This window comes from Aplysia californica, unplaced genomic scaffold (genome assembly GCF_000002075.1).
Source record: "Aplysia californica isolate F4 #8 unplaced genomic scaffold, AplCal3.0 scaffold00068, whole genome shotgun sequence".
Lineage (NCBI taxonomy): Eukaryota > Metazoa > Mollusca > Gastropoda > Aplysiida > Aplysiidae > Aplysia > Aplysia californica.
Genome location: NW_004797338.1, coordinates 674,945 through 681,490, shown reverse-complemented (window position 1 = coordinate 681,490; position 6,546 = coordinate 674,945). Strand labels below are relative to the sequence as shown.

Genomic DNA, 6,546 nt, shown 5'->3' with positions numbered 1-6,546 from the left:
ACATTGTGTGTGTGTGTGTGTGTGTGTGTGTGAGTTTGTGTGTGTGTGTGTCTGTGTGTGTGTTTGTCTTCCACACATTTTTCTTCTTAGTGTTAGTTTGGTCCATACCAAGAAATAACCTCTTTCGCCCGCACTCGTCTGCTAGTGTTCAGGTTACTTCCGGAGTTCCGGGTCTCTCAGATATCACTCCGTCAGTGGAAGCAGTTAAAAGTCAGTCAGTCAGGTCAGTCACCATTCACACCCACAGTCTACAGATGTAAATCGAGTAAGTAGTAAGTGGTTTTTTGGTTGCAGCTTTGATTGTTTTATTTATTATCATTTAAATTTAATTTGCATATACGTGCAAGTTTGGGTTTTCCCCCCATTTCTTTGCGTGCGGTTTGTGTGTGCAGGCCTATAGGGAAAAGGGCGGGGGAGGGGGGAGGCGATAAGTTATCATATGCCAGTGGGGTGCCAGAGGGATATAACAACCCAGCAGAAAGAACGACATACACGATAAAAATTCTTCCCATTTGGAAATAACCGTTATACAACAGATGTCGGTAAGTACATGTATTATGTTTGCAAAGAGTAGGGGCAAAACTTGTTCTAAAAAGAACAGTTTGAGAATTTGAGAAACGCTTTTGTCATGCCGGTGGTGACATAATATACCTATGTACCGGTATACATGTACAAATATACAAACAGTCGGCTTATTTGCGCATGAAATGTCCTAGACACTTCTTTAAATCGGTTTAATCTTTTATATATAAGTGTACGTAGTTTCTTTTCTCGTACACAGTCTCAAGTCACGATTCATTGAATGTACAGAATCGCTGACAAATGCTGGTCCGTGGAAAAAAAGGAAAGTTACGAGGGATTAACTGTTCCACGGCTTCAGCAGCCTGTGAAAGCCGCTTACATGCTTTAAGTACATTTAAGTATATGTATTTCTCAAGAAACGACAGTCACAGAACGCGCAAAAGATTACGCCCCTGAGGTTGCAGCACTGAGATACAAAGCAATATACTTGTCAAGTCTGAGACCTTGTCCCTCTGCAGTCCGTGGGTCAATATTATTCTATGTGTGACGGCCTGGGAAAAACCACAGAAAAGTCACACAGGTCAGAATAAAGCCATGGGCATAAAACAATCGAATTGGGGTCATGGGTTAAAAAGAAAGTTCGGAGGGAGATTTTTTTTTTTCTCAGTACCTAATATGTTTCAAATAAGAAAGGGGAAAAAAGGGGAAAATTATCCAAAAATGTCAACATGGATATTTGTTAACCCTACCCATTCCCACTGTTACGCAATATAATGGAGTGGTTGATTGGAGGGCGTCACTGGTTGGTCCTATTCATTTCTTTCCCTCTGTTGTTTCTGTCTGTCTGTCTGTCTGTCTGTCTGTCTTACTTTTTCCTAGCACTAAATTACTGTTATTGTGTCGATGTCCTTTTCTTTTCCTAAATAAACAAACAAAGAAAGAAACCAGCAAGCATCTACTTTTTTAGGACAAAGAGGGCTAGTAGTCCTAGGGAAACTACATGTACCTGTCATCGGTGTAGTAAACAATCCGTTTGGGTATTTTTTACTCCAAAGACAAAAAAAAATCAAGTTTTTGTTGAGTTGTTCCTGTCGAGAATCATGAAAAGCAAGAAAGTTGCAAGCTTCGGCCTTTGCATTAAACTGCATTTTGGTGATGTTGAAAGGCACATCTGTGGTAGAGCTGGGGGGGGGGGGTCGAAAATTATCATAATTTGGACTTGGATGGATTGCTTGTGACTGCGACGATGTATTTGGATGAGATGAAAATCTGGCCTGCTGTTGGAAAGGGTCGAGGAAGGAAAGTGCAGCATCAAATTCAGGACACCCGTTGAGTGTCTAGAGACTAACTTTGGTTTTTCTCAGTTTTCGCTCCCGTCGGTTTTCTTTAAGAAGCAACCAATAACTAGCAAAGACTTTTATAAAACTTCAAAACGTTAATAATTATTTTCAAAATCCGCAGTTTTAGAACCTAAGTGGGTGGTTGGCGGGTGCTCTAGTGTGGTTTTTTGCTCCTTGTTTCCTGTCAAACATCTCACATCCTTATTAAATCTCTATCTTTTCTGTGTATGGTACTCTCCAGTACAATGTAGTAACTCCTCTAACTCTATTCTCCCGCCCTTATATCATGACCTTTTTGTGTTGCAAGTACCGTAATACAACAACAACAAAACCCTTACTAAAACTAAAAAGAAAACCTTACCTCAAACAGTGGTATGTCCGACCCGCCCTCCGTTTTTCCTATTCAGTCGTTACCCATATAATCATTACAGACAGGCATGTCTTTCCGTTTCCACCCACATTGCCTGCAGGATTGTAAATCTCCGTCGGCATGTCGTGACGCGGCTTTTGTTTGTTTATTTCCTCGGTTATCTTAGTCACCATCGTCTTTCCACCCTTCTCCTAGCCCCCACCCTTCTCCTAGTCCCACCCTTCTCCTGGGTCATAATTATGACGACACGAAGAAGCAGTGGGCCTACTTTTTGTAGCTTGCAAGGTTCCGTATTTGCACAAACCAAGCAGTCAGCGAAAAGGAACAGCGAAAATGTATGAACGCTGTACACATACATGAAGTATAATGTCGGGTGATGAGTACATCAAAACCAAATGAAAACGAAGTCAGGTATGACACTTTATTTCATACATTTTAAGACGTAAGGTTATGGTTATCCTGTCTGAAAAGAGAATACTCAAAACAAACGGCCACTTCTAACATGTTCTACTTTTTTTAATATTCTGCATTATGAAACAACAGAATGGGATTCGAACCAGGTGGCCCACACCGCAGGGTACAGTTATGAAACTGAACTAAAACCAAACGTGAAATCTGTGTGCTCAGACGGACAAAAAACCCGAGGCATGAACTCAAAGACAGACAAAACAACAACACAATCACACCCACTTCTCTTGGAAAATATTGCTACCCCAAGGGAATTGTTGTACACGACAAGACACTTACTTCTGTAAACACAGATTCAAGAGACCGAGTGTATTAAACACGTTATCAATGTTGTTGTTGTTGTTGTTGTTGTTATTGTTGTTGTTGTCGTCGTTACAGTATTATTATAATTGTCGTCATCATTCATATTGTTTTTGTTATTGTTATCTTTATCACTCGTTCTGTAGTTACTGTTATCATTTCGTGATCAATCAGTCAATCACAATCAGTGACTAATAAAACTGTAGAACGTTAAGCAAAATGGTATATATTAAATTCCAAGCAAAATAGGAAAACAACACGAACCAACAATAACAAGGAATCAACAATAACAAGATGCTAACAGTAACAACAAACCAAAGAGAAACAAACGAGCACCGAAGACCACAAAACTTCAACAAGTCAAGTAAACTGCTTACCCCACTATAGAATACCGTGTTATGAACTTCCTGGTGGGCACAGTTTCCCGAAGGTCAGTGTCCCGAGTCACCCCGACTCTGTGTCCATCTCCCTCACGACACAATGTCCACTCCACCCCTCTGCAACTACAGCAACGACGCCACTTCTGTCTCCTCCGTCAGTAGAACGTCCAGTGCATTGTCTTTTCTGGCCCAACACCTCCACACTCCACAACCGCACGATTTCTCCCACCTGTTGCAAAATCCAAACAGCCGACAGAACTATGCTTGCAGCAGCCGAGGTGGTTCAGAAGAAAATAAAACCCGTTCACAGTATGATAATATTTTATGGATCTGTTATGCTCACTCCTTATGCAGCTGCACTATTTAACGTTCTTCATAATTAGACATGTAACCCATGTTATCATGTATAAATCTACTGTATAAATCAACTGTATAAATCTACTCGCACTCTCAGCAATCAAGTTCCGATCAATACGGCAGAAATCCACAATGTGAATTCAGCATGGTGAATTATTATACTTCCCAAGTATTACCCACCTTATTAGCCGTCCCTGTTGCTTTAAGTAGGATTACGTTTGGCATGTGTTTAGAAACCTATCAACCTATCAATATCATGTGACTCGTCGCAAACCCACGAGCGAGCCAGGTGAGACATGTCACGTGATCACAAATCGGAATGACTGACAGCTCTCAGATAAATAGGAGACGATTTATAGCGATCGATCATGCATGACCATTGATTTTAATTGAAATGTTTAGTATAGTATGTACATGTAGACAACGCATTAATAGGTAAGCTTCGATTTACTTCGAAGTTAATGGGCAAACGATCCAGCCCCTCGTTAAAAAAAAAAAGCAAATTATACAACTTCATGTCTTACTACATTTGTTCTACAACATCTTCTTCTTCTTCTTCTTCTTCTTCTACTTCTTCTTCTTCTTCTTCTTCTTCTTCTTCTACTACTACTACTACTACTACTACTACTACTACTACTACTACTACTACTACTATTACTACTACTACATGTACTACTACTGCTACTACAACTGCTGCTGCTTCATCATCACCATCACCATTGTTGAAAAGCACGAAAGTTGGGTAGTTCTGTTTGATATAAAGATACAAAAATTGAAGCTTTACCGGGAACATGATTTGGAGAAAAACAGACAGAAAGAACGAAAACGCTGTGGCTACGTGAACTTTCGCTAAGTTGGATCTGAATCGTGATCAACGATTCATTATCACCATAAAAATCACAATAGCTAATTGCCCATTCACTCTTGTATATATTAATCTACACTTTGAGCAGACTCTTACATTACTTCGTTATTAATGCAACATTTAGCTATTTACACAACGAAGTGAACAAATGAGGGGCAACTATACAACCCCCCCTCCCCCCAACCCGAGCGCGTTTTGCCCATTTCGCTTTTCTGGAACGTTTTGAATTTGTGATTTGAGTTGCCAAGTGTCATATTATGTTTTATGTTTAAGGCAGAAGCGCCCTTGAAACATTTTGCGAGCGGCTTGCATTCGCCATTTTCCCCACATTTTCTTAATCGCCAAAATTCACGAATTCACGCCAAGCGCGAAAAAACAACAACAAAACAACAACAACTGCTATGTTGTATTTTCATAAAGTTACAACATGTTCTTACGACACCGGTCTAGTAGCCTACAACTTAGACTATGCCGACAAAGAGGTTATAAATAATAGTATTAGTAGTCTAATACCCTCTTTGCCCTGTGCCAAACGCGAACTGCTCTCATCATGAATGATCATGCGGATACAACAAGTCACACTCACCACAAATCTGTGTCAGAAGCTGTCCGCTGGCTGGGTGTTTGAAGGCTCGCGCTGGAATAATGAATTGTAATCCGTGTGTACCAAGGACCTTTGAATTCTTTTTACGAATAACCACCTTAATGAATAAGCAGAATACTGTTTAAAAAAACTCGCTGGTATAAGCTTACTCTACCTCCTTTATGTATCATGTATACGGTACTCTATTTCTGTCCTGTTCTTGCGACCATCTTCTACCTCTGGCTTGTTCACAATTCTCTTGGAGAGCCCATTGCGTCATCAAAAGACGTACTGGTAGTCAAACTTGGAAAAAACAGCAGCTGCTAGTGCTAAACATAACATTGAGTGAGAAACGACTCTTGCTCTCTTCTTATCCTAAACTTACGCAAAGCTCCCACTACGCCCCGCGGTTATTATGAGTTTTATTTAAAAAATAATTTTAAAATAAAAAAAAGAAACTTTAAGCATTAATGGTTAGTGTTGGCGGCCTCGTCTGATAGCCTATGGTGTAACGGTCACATAAAGGGCGTGTCTGGCCTAATCGTGCTCTAGTGTGTGTCATGATATTCTGGATCACGGCTAGAGACATAGCATAGAGAGAGATTTCGTGTTCTGGCAAACTGCAGTAAAGTACCGTGTCGTGGAATGTGATAATAATCCCTGGCCTTTTGTTTCATTATGCTCAGTGTGCTGGCCGTCTCTCTCTCTCTCTCTCTCTCTCTCTCTCTCTCTCTCTCTCTCTCTCTCTCTCTCCCTGCCTACCAGTCTATCTGTCCGTCTTTCTCTTTGTCCCCTCAACCCCTCCCCCTTTTTTCACGTTCTCTCTCTCTCTCTCTCTCTTTATTCTATCCATCTATCTACCTGTCTATCTATATCTCTCTACCCCTCCCTCCTTCCCACCTTCTCTCTCTCTCTCAATCTACATCCCCATCTATATATATATCTATCTTGCTCTCTACCCCTTCCTCCTTCCCACCCTCTCTTTTTCACTTTCTGTCTATCTATCTATCTGTCTTTCTCTCCCTCTCGCCCTCTACCCCTTCCTCCTTCCCACCCTCTCTTTTTCACACTTTCTGCCTATCTATCTATCTGTCTGTCTTTCTCTCCCTCTCGCCCCCCCCCCCCCCTCTCTCTAAAAACCACTTGCGAATAATTTCCTTAGTGCTTGGACTTGGAAGCCACTACTGCCACTCAGCCCCGAGAAGGGAAATGACTTGCAGTCCCGTGAAGACCCAGGCAACTCTCGGGATCTCATCTCAGCAAGGGTACCGGTACACGATAGATCTAGTACTAGTACTAGTAATATTATATATAATGTGTCACTTCCATCGTTCTGTTAATTAACTCGGCACTTCTCAATG

General features: G+C 41.1%; 1 protein-coding gene across 3 annotated transcripts in view; it reads right to left on the bottom strand.

Annotated features, from left to right (window-relative positions):
* LOC101861941 overlaps positions 1 to 5,837 on the bottom strand; it is a 25,095-nt gene extending 19,258 nt beyond the window's left edge. Inside the window, exons 1-2 of one of the 3 annotated variants that reach the window (XM_005093721.3) lie at positions 5,189 to 5,837; positions 3,378 to 3,643 (exon numbers count right to left, since the gene is read on the bottom strand). The gene's annotated coding sequence lies outside the window, so the exon portion shown is untranslated. The remainder of the gene's footprint in view (positions 1 to 3,377; positions 3,644 to 5,188) is intronic. The other 2 variants (XM_035968583.1, XM_035968582.1) reach the window with 2 other exon arrangements.
* Positions 5,838 to 6,546: the final 709 nt, after the last annotated feature.